This window comes from Hippopotamus amphibius, chromosome 2 (genome assembly GCF_030028045.1).
Source record: "Hippopotamus amphibius kiboko isolate mHipAmp2 chromosome 2, mHipAmp2.hap2, whole genome shotgun sequence".
NCBI classification, from domain to species: Eukaryota; Metazoa; Chordata; class Mammalia; order Artiodactyla; family Hippopotamidae; genus Hippopotamus; species Hippopotamus amphibius.
Genome location: NC_080187.1, coordinates 220,917,586 through 220,933,247, shown reverse-complemented (window position 1 = coordinate 220,933,247; position 15,662 = coordinate 220,917,586). Strand labels below are relative to the sequence as shown.

At 59.9% G+C, this 15,662-nt stretch overlaps 6 non-coding genes across 6 annotated transcripts; all 6 read right to left on the bottom strand.

Moving 5' to 3' along the window:
* LOC130847114 (small nucleolar RNA SNORD116) lies at positions 1 to 93 on the bottom strand. The gene has a single exon (XR_009051906.1). It is a non-coding gene; the product is annotated as a small nucleolar RNA SNORD116 (small nucleolar RNA).
* Positions 94 to 2,806: 2,713 nt separating this feature from the next.
* Positions 2,807 to 2,899, bottom strand: LOC130847113 (small nucleolar RNA SNORD116). Its single transcript, XR_009051905.1, has one exon. It is a non-coding gene; the product is annotated as a small nucleolar RNA SNORD116 (small nucleolar RNA).
* A 2,712-nt stretch (positions 2,900 to 5,611) lies between these two features.
* Positions 5,612 to 5,704, bottom strand: LOC130847112 (small nucleolar RNA SNORD116). The gene has a single exon (XR_009051904.1). It is a non-coding gene; the product is annotated as a small nucleolar RNA SNORD116 (small nucleolar RNA).
* A 2,711-nt stretch (positions 5,705 to 8,415) lies between these two features.
* LOC130847110 (small nucleolar RNA SNORD116) lies at positions 8,416 to 8,508 on the bottom strand. Its single transcript, XR_009051902.1, has one exon. It is a non-coding gene; the product is annotated as a small nucleolar RNA SNORD116 (small nucleolar RNA).
* Positions 8,509 to 11,221: 2,713 nt separating this feature from the next.
* LOC130847199 (small nucleolar RNA SNORD116) lies at positions 11,222 to 11,314 on the bottom strand. Its single transcript, XR_009051991.1, has one exon. It is a non-coding gene; the product is annotated as a small nucleolar RNA SNORD116 (small nucleolar RNA).
* A 2,713-nt stretch (positions 11,315 to 14,027) lies between these two features.
* On the bottom strand, positions 14,028 to 14,120 carry LOC130847109 (small nucleolar RNA SNORD116). Its single transcript, XR_009051901.1, has one exon. It is a non-coding gene; the product is annotated as a small nucleolar RNA SNORD116 (small nucleolar RNA).
* Positions 14,121 to 15,662: the final 1,542 nt, after the last annotated feature.

Genomic DNA, 15,662 nt, shown 5'->3' with positions numbered 1-15,662 from the left:
GGACCTCAGGTTCGATGAGGAGACGGTAGTGAGTGCTCACTCATTTTGTTCAGATTTTCCAAGGAATGCATATGAGGGGGTCATCATCGATCCGAGCACGTGCTGGGACGCCGCAAGAACCCAACAGCACAGGCTGGGCGGCTGCGAGGAGGAGCCAGTGACCTCGACATCATCCAACAGCATGGAGAATCCACAGTCCCCAGGCCACTCAGCAAGAGAAACAGTCCATCCACTCTGGAGCTCCTCGGCTGGTCCGAGGAACCCCTGGTATGCAATGAATGACACGTGTTGGGCCAGGGGAATGCGTACCATCCGTAGTGATCCCTGGCCAAGCTCAGCACCCTGGGCCCGTCGCACTTCTTCCGGGATTTCCTCGCACATCCAGTCTTCACACCACGCCAAGAAGGTCTGCCCATCTCAGCCGACGGCCAGCCGTGCCTGGCGACTGCACCTGAGAAGAGGGCAGCAATCACAGGCATGCTTTAGAACGCCACCCAGGTACTCAGAGAACAAGACCCAGGCCAACGGTACCCTGGGGGTGGGTAACGTTACCCTGCACCTGCTTCCCAAGGACCTTTGTCCCTTGGAGAAGACTCAATGCGGGCATGACAGACAACTCTTCAAAGGTACGCACGTACCACTGCTTGTGTGCATCAGGAGGTAAGTGAGTGGGCACCGGAGTGTGTTAGTCTCTGCGCAAAAGGGCGTCTAAGCGGCTTTCTGCGTGGGGCCCTGTAGGTGTGCCTGGGTCTCTGATTGTCTGTGTGCCCCTCTGCAAAGTCCTTGAACAGGCGAAGGCATGCCTGGAACACAGGGCCCTTGCCTCGGGATCCCCCACAGAATGGCAGAACACCCCTGCCACCTTCAAGAGCCCTCAGGCACACCCTGAACTTGAAGGGCTGCTGCAACCAGCACCGGGCTCCCGATCTCCAACAACCTTGCCTTCTGACCAGAGCACATAGACTCGATGGGGGCCGGCCTCTCACCCATGGGAGTGATGGCCCCAGAGTCGTGGAGACCCCGCCAGCTCCTAGCACACCTGATGTGCCCTTGACAGCCAGAGCCCATGCCACTGGGGACAACGGTACCTCGCACATGAAGGCCTTTGTCTCCGCCCTACACATGGCTACAGGGAAGATGCAGCCTGCCTTCTTCTCAAAGGCACTAAAGGACTTCAAGGCCAGGTGCCTCTTCCAGCCAACTAAGCCAAATTCCTATCCAGAGACGCGTGGGAAAGCTGACTATGGGAAGTGGTGGTCTTCAGACACCATGACCGGGAGTCGAACTCCTCGGACACCAGCCTACAGTCCCGGCCTGGTCCAGGCAGCTCCACGGCCCACCGCATCTACAGCCCTGACCCCCGAAGAAACGCTCAAACGCTCGAGCCCTTGTGCAAAGTTCCCATCTCCTGCCCGCAGGGCGACTCACTCCGACAGCAAACCTCAGACGCGATGCCCACACGGGGCACACTGAGCACCAGGGAAGACAGTCAGCAACCATGGCGGTGGCGACGAACTCCACCGCATGCCAGGTGACCGCACGCCTCTTCTCCTACATAGCAACACCACCAAGGACCTCACAGAGATACAAGGTGCCAACCAAGAGGACGAGACACACACTTCAAACAGAAGCCCACTGCCGCGCAAGCAGACCAGGAACCCTGCCCAGGGAGCAAGTGGCTTTCCACGGCAACACACCTGGCACCACAACCACTGCCCCATCTCAGCCACACCTCCGGGCTTCCTCCCGTAAACTGAGGGCCCTGCAAAAGGCCTCGGGGCCACCAAGGACGGCCATGTCGTGCCCTCCGGGAGATACACTTTCGCCTTGCCAACTCCCTGACCAGGGGCCAAAGGGAAGCTTCGCAGATTTCACCTTTCCTTAAGCTGGCCGGCCCCACTACTGAGCACGTAGATCTCTTCGAGGCGCCTGTAAGACATTCTTTGGTGTCATTCCTCTGGCATGGGGCCCCCACGGCTACACCAAAGGCACCAGCGCAGCGCGTCCACAGGGACCGCCAAAGCCCTCTTCTCCGTAGCCAGCCACAGGCAGCCCTTCAGGGACTAGAGATCTCCTTGAGAAGCCGAGGACAGCGCCTGCAGCACCATGATGACAGCCCGTCCAAGAAGTCACACTGCCCCGGGCCTCGCCATGCCCATACCGTCCTGTCTAGGCCATCGGCCATCTCACAGGATTCAATGTAGCACTCAGTCCTCGGCACAGTCCACAGTATCCCGATCGGCGCCACCACTGTGCCAGCAGTTGCAGTCGAGGACCCGCCAAGTGAACCACCGAGGCCTAATTCCTCAACCCCTCCCACCGCCACCTAACAATCCCGCCTCCCGGTCCCCACCGCCCTGACCCCGATCCCACCCCGTCTGCCACTCAAGAACCTCACCGAGCCAAGTGAGGAAGCGACAGGTGCCTGGCCTCCGGCTCAACTCAGAAACCACCCAAGCTTCCTCTCTTTGGCTTTGAAAAGCACCCTGCTCCCACAAGGGCCCCTTCCAATATGGGAACCCGGCAAAAACACACCTCTCCAAGCCTCGAGCTCACTGGGTCTAGGCCAGCACATGCTCCGACTCATACCACCAGCAGGCAGCCTGGCGGCCTCGCCATCCCTCACTGCACAGTCACCAAGCACCTCGCAGTCGTGGATGAGCCAGCCAATGCGTGGACACGGGCCGACCCTCAGCCGCGAGCCTCTCCAATACTGCCGCCCTGTGTGCTGTTTGCATGCGTGTCCACAAGGGGAAGCTGGCCCTCACCCCTGACTATCCCCTAACCCCAGGGGAGGCAACGTGCTGGACCTCAGGTTCGATGAGGAGACGGTAGTGAGTGCTCACTCATTTTGTTCAGATTTTCCAAGGAATGCATATGAGGGGGTCATCATCGATCCGAGCACGTGCTGGGACGCCGCAAGAACCCAACAGCACAGGCTGGGCGGCTGCGAGGAGGAGCCAGTGACCTCGACATCATCCAACAGCATGGAGAATCCACAGCCCCCAGGCCACTCAGCAAGAGAAACAGCCCATCCACTCTGGAGCTCCTCGGCGGGTCCGAGGAACCCCTGGTATGCAATGAATGACACGTGTTGGGCCAGGGGAATGCGTACCATCCGTAGTGATCCCTGGCCAAGCTCAGCATCCTGGGCCCGTCGCACTTCTTCCGGGATTTCCTCGCACATCCAGTCTTCACACCACGCCAAGAAGGTCTGCCCATCTCAGCCGACGGCCAGCCGTGCCTGGCGACTGCACCTGAGAAGTGGGCAGCAATCACAGGCATGCTTTAGAACGCCACCCAGGTACTCAGAGAACAAGACCCAGGCCAACGGTACCCTGGGGGTGGGTAACGTTACCCTGCACCTGCTTCCCAAGGACCTTTGTCCCTTGGAGAAGACTCAATGCGGGCATGACAGACAACTCTTCAAAGGTACGCACGTACCACTGCTTGTGTGCATCAGGAGGTAAGTGAGTGGGCACCGGAGTGTGTTAGTCTCTGCGCAAAAGGGCGTCTAAGCGGCTTTCTGCGTGGGGCCCTGTAGGTGTGCCTGGGTCTCTGATTGTCTGTGTGCCCCTCTGCAAAGTCCTTGAACAGGCGAAGGCATGCCTGGAACACAGGGCCCTTGCCTCGGGATCCCCCACAGAATGGCAGAACACCCCTGCCACCTTCAAGAGCCCTCAGGCACACCCTGAACTTGAAGGGCTGCTGCAACCAGCACCGGGCTCCCGATCTCCAACAACCTTGCCTTCTGACCAGAGCACATAGACTCGATGGGGGCCGGCCTCTCACCCATGGGAGTGATGGCCCCAGAGTCGTGGAGACCCCGCCAGCTCCTAGCACACCTGATGTGCCCTTGACAGCCAGAGCCCATGCCACTGGGGACAACGGTACCTCGCACATGAAGGCCTTTGTCTTCGCCCTACACATGGCTACAGGGAAGATGCAGCCTGCCTTCTTCTCAAAGGCACTAAAGGACTTCAAGGCCAGGTGCCTCTTCCAGCCAACTAAGCCAAATTCCTATCCAGAGACGCGTGGGAAAGCTGACTATGGGAAGTGGTGGTCTTCAGACACCATGACCGGGAGTCGAACTCCTCGGACACCAGCCTACAGTCCCGGCCAGGTCCAGGCAGCTCCACGGCTCACCGGATCTACAGCCCTGACCCCGAAGAAACGCTCAAACGCTCGAGCCCTTGTGCAAAGTTCCCATCTCCTGCCCGCAGGGCGACTCACTCCGACAGCAAACCTCAGACGCGATGCCCACACGGGGCACACTGAGCACCAGGGAAGACAGTCAGCAACCATGGCGGTGGCGACGAAGTCCACCGCATGCCAGGTGACCGCACGCCTCTTCTCCTACATAGCAACACCACCAAGGACCTCACAGAGATACAAGGTGCCAACCAAGAGGACGAGACACACACTTCAAACAGAAGCCCACTGCCGCGCAAGCAGACCAGGAACCCTGCCCAGGGAGCAAGTGGCTGTCCACGGCAACACACCTGGCACCACAACCACTGCCCCATCTCAGCCACACCTCCGGGCTTCCTCCCGTAAACTGAGGGCCCTGCAAAAGGCCTCGGGGCCACCAAGGACGGCCATGTCGTGCCCTCCGGGAGATACACTTTCGCCTTGCCAACTCCCTGACCAGGGGCCAAAGGGAAGCTTCGCAGATTTCACCTTTCCTTAAGCTGGCCGGCCCCACTACTGAGCACGTAGATCTCTTCGAGGCGCCTGTAAGACATTCTTTGGTGTCATTCCTCTGGCATGGGGCCCCCACGGCTACACCAAAGGCACCAGCGCAGCGCGTCCACAGGGACCGCCAAAGCCCTCTTCTCCGTAGCCAGCCACAGGCAGCCCTTCAGGGACTAGAGATCTCCTTGAGAAGCCGAGGACAGCGCCTGCAGCACCATGATGACAGCTCGTCCAAGAAGTCACACTGCCCCGGGCCTCGCCGTGCCCATACCTTCCTGTCTAGGCCATCGGCCGTCTCACAGGATTCAATGTAGCACTCAGTCCTCGGCACAGTCCACAGTATCCCGATCGGCGCCACCACTGTGCCAGCAGTTGCAGTCGAGGACCTGCCAAGGGAACCACCGAGGCCTAATTCCTCAACCCCTCCCACCGCCACCTAACAATCCCGCCTCCCGGTCCCCACCGCCCTGACCCCGATCCCACCCCGTCTGCCACTCAAGAACCTCACCGAGCCAAGTGAGGAAGCGACAGGTGCCTGGCCTCCGGCTCAACTCAGAAACCACCCAAGCTTCCTCTCTTTGGCTTTGAAAAGCACCCTGCTCCCACAAGGGCCCCTTCCAATATGGGAACCCGGCAAAAACACACCTCTCCAAGCCTCGAGCTCACTGGGTCTAGGCCAGCACATGCTCCGACTCATACCACCAGCAGGCAGCCTGGCGGCCTCGCCATTCCTCACTGCACAGTCACCAAGCACCTCGCAGTCGTGGATGAGCCAGCCAATGCGTGGACACGGGCTGACCCTCAGCCGCGAGCCTCTCCAATACTGCCGCCCTGTGGGCTGTTTGCATGCGTGTCCACGAGGGGAAGCTGGCCCTCACCCCTGACTATCCCCTAACCCCAGGGGAGGCAACGTGCTGGACCTCAGGTTCGATGAGGAGACGGTAGTGAGTGCTCACTCATTTTGTTCAGATTTTCCAAGGAATGCATATGAGGGGGTCATCATCGATCCGAGCACGTGCTGGGACGCCGCAAGAACCCAACAGCACAGGCTGGGCGGCTGCGAGGAGGAGCCAGTGACCTCGACATCATCCAACAGCATGGAGAATCCACAGCCCCCAGGCCACTCAGCAAGAAAAACAGTCCATCCACTCTGGAGCTCCTCGGCTGGTCCGAGGAACCCCTGGTATGCAATGAATGACACGTGTTGGGCCAGGGGAATGCGTACCATCCGTAGTGATCCCTGGCCAAGCTCAGCACCCTGGGCCCGTCGCACTTCTTCCGGGATTTCCTCGCACATCCAGTCTTCACACCACGCCAAGAAGGTCTGCCCATCTCAGCCGACGGCCAGCCATGCCTGGCGACTGCACCTGAAGTGGGCAGCAATCACAGGCATGCTTTAGAACGCCACCCAGGTACTCAGAGAACAAGACCCAGGCCAACGGTACCCTGGGGGTGGGTAACGTTACCCTGCACCTGCTTCCCAAGGACCTTTGTCCCTTGGAGAAGACTCAATGCGGGCATGACAGACAACTCTTCAAAGGTACGCACGTACCACTGCTTGTGTGCGTCAGGAGGTAAGTGAGTGGGCACCGGAGTGTGTTAGTCTCTGCGCAAAAGGGCGTGTAAGCGGCTTTCTGCGTGGGGCCCTGTAGGTGTGCCTGGGTCTCTGATTGTCTGTGTGCCCCTCTGCAAAATCCTTGAACAGGCGAAGGCATGCCTGGAACACAGGGCCCTTGCCTCGGGATCCCCCACAGAATGGCAGAACACCCCTGCCACCTTCAAGAGCCCTCAGGCACACCCTGAACTTGAAGGGCTGCTGCAACCAGCACCGGGCTCCCGATCTCCAACAACCTTGCCTTCTGACCAGAGCACATAGACTCGATGGGGGCCGGCCTCTCACCCATGGGAGTGATGGCCCCAGAGTCGTGGAGACCCCGCCAGCTCCTAGCACACCTGATGTGCCCTTGACAGCCAGAGCCCATGCCACTGGGGACAACGGTACCTCGCACATGAAGGCCTTTGTCTCCGCCCTACACATGGCTACAGGGAAGATGCAGCCTGCCTTCTTCTCAAAGGCACTAAAGGACTTCAAGGCCAGGTGCCTCTTCCAGACAACTAAGCCAAATTCCTATCCAGAGACGCGAGGGAAAGCTGAATATGGGAAGTGGTGGTCTTCAGACACCATGACCGGGAGTCGAACTCCTCGGACACCAGCCTACAGTCCCGGCCAGGTCCAGGCAGCTCCACGGCCCACCGCATCTACAGCCCTGACCCCCGAAGAAACGCTCAAACGCTCGAGCCCTTGTGCAAAGTTCCCATCTCCTGCCCGCAGGGCGACTCACTCCGACAGCAAACCTCAGACGCGATGCCCACACGGGGCACACTGAGCACCAGGGAAGACAGTCAGCAACCATGGCGGTGGCGACGAAGTCCACCGCATGCCAGGTGACCGCACGCCTCTTCTCCTACATAGCAACACCACCAAGGACCTCACAGAGATACAAGGTGCCAACCAAGAGGACGAGACACACACTTCAAACAGAAGCCCACTGCCGCGCAAGCAGACCAGGAACCCTGCCCAGGGAGCAAGTGGCTGTCCACGGCAACACACCTGGCACCACAACCACTGCCCCATCTCAGCCACACCTCCGGGCTTCCTCCCGTAAACTGAGGGCCCTGCAAAAGGCCTCGGGGCCACCAAGGACGGCCATGTCGTGCCCTCCGGGAGATACACTTTCGCCTTGCCAACTCCCTGACCAGGGGCCAAAGGGAAGCTTCGCAGATTTCACCTTTCCTTAAGCTGGCCGGCCCCACTACTGAGCACGTAGATCTCTTCGAGGCGCCTGTAAGACATTCTTTGGTGTCATTCCTCTGGCATGGGGCCCCCAGGGCTACACCAAAGGCACCAGCGCAGCGCGTCCACAGGGACCGCCAAAGCCCTCTTCTCCGTAGCCAGCCACAGGCAGCCCTTCAGGGACTAGAGATCTCCTTGAGAAGCCGAGGACAGCGCCTGCAGCACCATGATGACAGCCCGTCCAAGAAGTCACACTGCCCCGGGCCTCGCCATGCCCATACCGTCCTGTCTAGGCCATCGGCCATCTCACAGGATTCAATGTAGCACTCAGTCCTCGGCACAGTCCACAGTATCCCGATCGGCGCCACCACTGTGCCAGCAGTTGCAGTCGAGGACCTGCCAAGGGAACCACCGAGGCCTAATTCCTCAACCCCTCCCACCGCCACCTAACAATCCCGCCTCCCGGTCCCCACCGCCCTGACCCCGATCTCACCCCGTCTGTCACTCAAGAACCTCACCGAGCCAAGTGAGGAAGCGACAGGTGCCTGGCCTCCGGCTCAACTCAGAAACCACCCAAGCTTCCTCTCTTTGGCTTTGAAAAGCACCCTGCTCCCACAAGGGCCCCTTCCAATATGGGAACCCGGCAAAAACACACCTCTCCAAGCCTCGAGCTCACTGGGTCTAGGCCAGCACATGCAACGACTCATACCACCAGCAGGCAGCCTGGCGGCCTCGCCATCCCTCACTGCACAGTCACCAAGCACCTCGCAGTCGTGGATGAGCCAGCCAATGCGTGGACACGGGCCGACCCTCAGCCGCGAGCCTCTCCAATACTGCCGCCCTGTGTGCTGTTTGCATGCGTGTCCACAAGGGGAAGCTGGCCCTCACCCCTGACTATCCCCTAACCCCAGGGGAGGCAACGTGCTGGACCTCAGGTTCGATGAGGAGACGGTAGTGAGTGCTCACTCATTTTGTTCAGATTTTCCAAGGAATGCATATGAGGGGGTCATCATCGATCCGAGCACGTGCTGGGACGCCGCAAGAACCCAACAGCACAGGCTGGGCGGCTGCGAGGAGGAGCCAGTGACCTCGACATCATCCAACAGCATGGAGAATCCACAGTCCCCAGGCCACTCAGCAAGAGAAACAGTCCATCCACTCTGGAGCTCCTCGGCTGGTCCGAGGAACCCCTGGTATGCAATGAATGACACGTGTTGGGCCAGGGGAATGCGTACCATCCGTAGTGATCCCTGGCCAAGCTCAGCACCCTGGGCCCGTCGCACTTCTTCCGGGATTTCCTCGCACATCCAGTCTTCACACCACGCCAAGAAGGTCTGCCCATCTCAGCCGACGGCCAGCCGTGCCTGGCGACTGCACCTGAGAAGAGGGCAGCAATCACAGGCATGCTTTAGAACGCCACCCAGGTACTCAGAGAACAAGACCCAGGCCAACGGTACCCTGGGGGTGGGTAACGTTACCCTGCACCTGCTTCCCAAGGACCTTTGTCCCTTGGAGAAGACTCAATGCGGGCATGACAGACAACTCTTCAAAGGTACGCACGTACCACTGCTTGTGTGCATCAGGAGGTAAGTGAGTGGGCACCGGAGTGTGTTAGTCTCTGCGCAAAAGGGCGTCTAAGCGGCTTTCTGCGTGGGGCCCTGTAGGTGTGCCTGGGTCTCTGATTGTCTGTGTGCCCCTCTGCAAAGTCCTTGAACAGGCGAAGGCATGCCTGGAACACAGGGCCCTTGCCTCGGGATCCCCCACAGAATGGCAGAACACCCCTGCCACCTTCAAGAGCCCTCAGGCACACCCTGAACTTGAAGGGCTGCTGCAACCAGCACCGGGCTCCCGATCTCCAACAACCTTGCCTTCTGACCAGAGCACATAGACTCGATGGGGGCCGGCCTCTCACCCATGGGAGTGATGGCCCCAGAGTCGTGGAGACCCCGCCAGCTCCTAGCACACCTGATGTGCCCTTGACAGCCAGAGCCCATGCCACTGGGGACAACGGTACCTCGCACATGAAGGCCTTTGTCTCCGCCCTACACATGGCTACAGGGAAGATGCAGCCTGCCTTCTTCTCAAAGGCACTAAAGGACTTCAAGGCCAGGTGCCTCTTCCAGCCAACTAAGCCAAATTCCTATCCAGAGACGCGTGGGAAAGCTGACTATGGGAAGTGGTGGTCTTCAGACACCATGACCGGGAGTCGAACTCCTCGGACACCAGCCTACAGTCCCGGCCTGGTCCAGGCAGCTCCACGGCCCACCGCATCTACAGCCCTGACCCCCGAAGAAACGCTCAAACGCTCGAGCCCTTGTGCAAAGTTCCCATCTCCTGCCCGCAGGGCGACTCACTCCGACAGCAAACCTCAGACGCGATGCCCACACGGGGCACACTGAGCACCAGGGAAGACAGTCAGCAACCATGGCGGTGGCGACGAACTCCACCGCATGCCAGGTGACCGCACGCCTCTTCTCCTACATAGCAACACCACCAAGGACCTCACAGAGATACAAGGTGCCAACCAAGAGGACGAGACACACACTTCAAACAGAAGCCCACTGCCGCGCAAGCAGACCAGGAACCCTGCCCAGGGAGCAAGTGGCTTTCCACGGCAACACACCTGGCACCACAACCACTGCCCCATCTCAGCCACACCTCCGGGCTTCCTCCCGTAAACTGAGGGCCCTGCAAAAGGCCTCGGGGCCACCAAGGACGGCCATGTCGTGCCCTCCGGGAGATACACTTTCGCCTTGCCAACTCCCTGACCAGGGGCCAAAGGGAAGCTTCGCAGATTTCACCTTTCCTTAAGCTGGCCGGCCCCACTACTGAGCACGTAGATCTCTTCGAGGCGCCTGTAAGACATTCTTTGGTGTCATTCCTCTGGCATGGGGCCCCCACGGCTACACCAAAGGCACCAGCGCAGCGCGTCCACAGGGACCGCCAAAGCCCTCTTCTCCGTAGCCAGCCACAGGCAGCCCTTCAGGGACTAGAGATCTCCTTGAGAAGCCGAGGACAGCGCCTGCAGCACCATGATGACAGCCCGTCCAAGAAGTCACACTGCCCCGGGCCTCGCCATGCCCATACCGTCCTGTCTAGGCCATCGGCCATCTCACAGGATTCAATGTAGCACTCAGTCCTCGGCACAGTCCACAGTATCCCGATCGGCGCCACCACTGTGCCAGCAGTTGCAGTCGAGGACCCGCCAAGTGAACCACCGAGGCCTAATTCCTCAACCCCTCCCACCGCCACCTAACAATCCCGCCTCCCGGTCCCCACCGCCCTGACCCCGATCCCACCCCGTCTGCCACTCAAGAACCTCACCGAGCCAAGTGAGGAAGCGACAGGTGCCTGGCCTCCGGCTCAACTCAGAAACCACCCAAGCTTCCTCTCTTTGGCTTTGAAAAGCACCCTGCTCCCACAAGGGCCCCTTCCAATATGGGAACCCGGCAAAAACACACCTCTCCAAGCCTCGAGCTCACTGGGTCTAGGCCAGCACATGCTCCGACTCATACCACCAGCAGGCAGCCTGGCGGCCTCGCCATCCCTCACTGCACAGTCACCAAGCACCTCGCAGTCGTGGATGAGCCAGCCAATGCGTGGACACGGGCCGACCCTCAGCCGCGAGCCTCTCCAATACTGCCGCCCTGTGTGCTGTTTGCATGCGTGTCCACAAGGGGAAGCTGGCCCTCACCCCTGACTATCCCCTAACCCCAGGGGAGGCAACGTGCTGGACCTCAGGTTCGATGAGGAGACGGTAGTGAGTGCTCACTCATTTTGTTCAGATTTTCCAAGGAATGCATACGAGGGGGTCATCATCGATCCGAGCACGTGCTGGGACGCCGCAAGAACCCAACAGCACAGGCTGGGCGGCTGCGAGGAGGAGCCAGTGACCTCGACATCATCCAACAGCATGGAGAATCCACAGCCCCCAGGCCACTCAGCAAGAGAAACAGTCCATCCACTCTGGAGGTCCTCGGCGGGTCCGAGGAACCCCTGGTATGCAATGAATGACACGTGTTGGGCCAGGGGAATGCGTACCATCCGTAGTGATCCCTGGCCAAGCTCAGCACCCTGGGCCCGTCGCACTTCTTCCGGGATTTCCTCGCACATCCAGTCTTCACACCACGCCAAGAAGGTCTGCCCATCTCAGCCGACGGCCAGCCGTGCCTGGCGACTGCACCTGAGAAGTGGGCAGCAATCACAGGCATGCTTTAGAACGCCACCCAGGTACTCAGAGAACAAGACCCAGGCCAACGGTACCCTGGGGGTGGGTAACGTTACCCTGCACCTGCTTCCCAAGGACCTTTGTCCCTTGGAGAAGACTCAATGCGGGCATGACAGACAACTCTTCAAAGGTACGCACGTACCAGTGCTTGTGTGCGTCAGGAGGTAAGTGAGTGGGCACCGGAGTGTGTTAGTCTCTGCGCAAAAGGGCGTCTAAGCGGCTTTCTGCGTGGGGCCCTGTAGGTGTGCCTGGGTCTCTGATTGTCTGTGTGCCCCTCTGCAAAGTCCTTGAACAGGCGAAGGCATGCCTGGAACACAGGGCCCTTGCCTCGGGATCCCCCACAGAATGGCAGAACACCCCTGCCACCTTCAAGAGCCCTCAGGCACACCCTGAACTTGAAGGGCTGCTGCAACCAGCACCGGGCTCCCGATCTCCAACAACCTTGCCTTCTGACCAGAGCACATAGACTCGATGGGGGCCGGCCTCTCACCCATGGGAGTGATGGCCCCAGAGTCGTGGAGACCCCGCCAGCTCCTAGCACACCTGATGTGCCCTTGACAGCCAGAGCCCATGCCACTGGGGACAACGGTACCTCGCACATGAAGGCCTTTGTCTCCGCCCTACACATGGCTACAGGGAAGATGCAGCCTGCCTTCTTCTCAAAGGCACTAAAGGACTTCAAGGCCAGGTGCCTCTTCCAGCCAACTAAGCCAAATTCCTATCCAGAGACGCGTGGGAAAGCTGACTATGGGAAGTGGTGGTCTTCAGACACCATGACTGGCAGTCGAACTCCTCGGACACCAGCCTACACTCCCGGCCAGGTCCAGGCAGCTCCACGGCCCACCGCATCTACAGCCCTGACCCCCGAAGAAACGCTCAAACGCTCGAGCCCTTGTGCAAAGTTCCCATCTCCTGCCCGCAGGGCGACTCACTCCGACAGCAAACCTCAGACGCGATGCCCACACGGGGCACACTGAGCACCAGGGAAGACAGTCAGCAACCATGGCGGTGGCGACGAACTCCACCGCATGCCAGGTGACCGCACGCCTCTTCTCCTACATAGCAACACCACCAAGGACCTCACAAAGACACAAGGAGCCAACCAAGAGGACGAGACACACACTTCAAACAGAAGCCCACTGCCGCGCAAGCAGACCAGGAACCCTGCCCAGGGAGCAAGTGGCTGTCCACGGCAACACACCTGGCACCACAACCACTGCCCCATCTCAGCCACACCTCCGGGCTTCCTCCCGTAAACTGAGGGCCCTGCAAAAGGCCTCGGGGCCACCAAGGACGGCCATGTCGTGCCCTCCAGGAGATACACTTTCGCCTTGCCAACTCCCTGACCAGGGGCCAAAGGGAAGCTTCGCAGATTTCACCTTTCCTTAAGCTGGCCGGCCCCACTACTGAGCACGTAGATCTCTTCGAGGCGCCTGGAAGACATTCTTTGGTGTCATTCCTCTGGCATGGGGCCCCCACGGCTACACCAAAGGCACCAGCGCAGCGCGTCCACAGGGACCGCCAAAGCCCTCTTCTCCGTAGCCAGCCACAGGCAGCCCTTCAGGGACTAGAGATCTCCTTGAGAAGCCGAGGACAGCGCCTGCAGCACCATGATGACAGCCCGTCCAAGAAGTCACACTGCCCCGGGCCTCGCCATGCCCATACCGTCCTGTCTAGGCCATCGGCCATCTCACAGGATTCAATGTAGCACTCAGTCCTCGGCACAGTCCACAGTATCCCGATCGGCGCCACCACTGTGCCAGCAGTTGCAGTCGAGGACCTGCCAAGGGAACCACCGAGGCCTAATTCCTCAACCCCTCCCACCGCCACCTAACAATCCCGCCTCCCGGTCCCCACCGCCCTGACCCCGATCCCACCCCGTCTGCCACTCAAGAACCGCACCGAGCCAAGTGAGGAAGCGACAGGTGCCTGGCCTCCGGCTCAACTCAGAAACCACCCAAGCTTCCTCTCTTTGGCTTTGAAAAGCACCCTGCTCCCACAAGGGCCCCTTCCAATATGGGAACCCGGCAAAAACACACCTCTCCAAGCCTCGAGCTCACTGGGTCTAGGCCAGCACATGCTCCGACTCATACCACCAGCAGGCAGCCTGGCGGCCTCGCCATCCCTCACTGCACCGTCACCAAGCACCTCGCAGTCCTGGATGAGCCAGCCAATGCGTGGACACGGGCCGACCCTCAGCCGCGAGCCTCTCCAATACTGCCGCCCTGTGTGCTGTTTGCATGCGTGTCCACAAGGGGAAGCTGGCCCTCACCCCTGACTATCCCCTAACCCCAGGGGAGGCAACGTGCTGGACCTCAGGTTCGATGAGGAGACGGTAGTGAGTGCTCACTCATTTTGTTCAGATTTTCCAAGGAATGCATATGAGGGGGTCATCATCGATCCGAGCACGTGCTGGGACGCCGCAAGAACCCAACAGCACAGGCTGGGTGGCTGCGAGGAGGAGCCAGTGACCTCGACATCATCCAACAGCATGGAGAATCCACAGCCCCCAGGCCACTCAGCAAGAGAAACAGTCCATCCACTCTGGAGCTCCTCGGCGGGTCCGAGGAACCCCTGGTATGCAATGAATGACACGTGTTGGGCCAGGGGAATGCGTACCATCCGTAGTGATCCCTGGCCAAGCTCAGCACCCTGGGCCCGTCGCACTTCTTCCGGGATTTCCTCGCACATCCAGTCTTCACACCACGCCAAGAAGGTCTGCCCATCTCAGCCGACGGCCAGCCGTGCCTGGCGACTGCACCTGAGAAGTGGGCAGCAATCACAGCCATGCTTTAGAACGCCACCCAGGTACTCAGAGAACAAGACCCAGGCCAACGGTACCCTGGGGGTGGGTAACGTTACCCTGCACCTGCTTCCCAAGGACCTTTGTCCCTTGGAGAAGACTCAATGTGGGCATGACAGACAACTCTTCAAAGGTACGCACGTACCAGTGCTTGTGTGCGTCAGGAGGTAAGTGAGTGGGCACCGGAGTGTGTTAGTCTCTGCGCAAAAGGGCGTGTAAGCGGCTTTCTGCGTGGGGCCCTGTAGGTGTGCCTGGGTCTCTGATTGTCTGTGTGCCCCTCTGCAAAGTCCTTGAACAGGCGAAGGCATGCCTGGAACACAGGGCCCTTGCCTCGGGATCCCCCACAGAATGCAGAACACCCCTGCCACCTTCAAGAGCCCTCAGGCACACCCTGAACTTGAAGGGCTGCTGCAACCAGCACCGGGCTCCCGATCTCCAACAACCTTGCCTTCTGACCAGAGCACATAGACTCGATGGGGGCCGGCCTCTCACCCATGGGAGTGATGGCCCCAGAGTCGTGGAGACCCCGCCAGCTCCTAGCACACCTGATGTGCCCTTGACAGCCAGAGCCCATGCCACTGGGGACAACGGTACCTCGCACATGAAGGCCTTTGTCTTCGCCCTACACATGGCTACAGGGAAGATGCAGCCTGCCTTCTTCTCAAAGGCACTAAAGGACTTCAAGGCCAGGTGCCTCTTCCAGACAACTAAGCCAAATTCCTATCCAGAGACGCGTGGGAAAGCTGACTATGGGAAGTGGTGGTCTTCAGACACCATGACCGGGAGTCGAACTCCTCGGACACCAGCCTACAGTCCCGGCCAGGTCCAGGCAGCTCCACGGCCCACCGCATCTACAGCCCTGACCCCCGAAGAAACGCTCAAACGCTCCAGCCCTTGTGCAAAGTTCCCATCTCCTGCCCGCAGGGCGACTCACTCTGACAGCAAACCTCAGACGCGATGCCCACACGGGGCACACTGAGCACCAGGGAAGACAGTCAGCAACCATGGCAGTGGCGACGAAGTCCACCGCATGCCAGGTGACCGCACGCCTCTTCTCCTACATAGCAACACCACCAAGGACCTCACAGAGATACAAGGTGCCAACCAAGAGGACGAGACACACACTTCAAACAGAAGCCCAC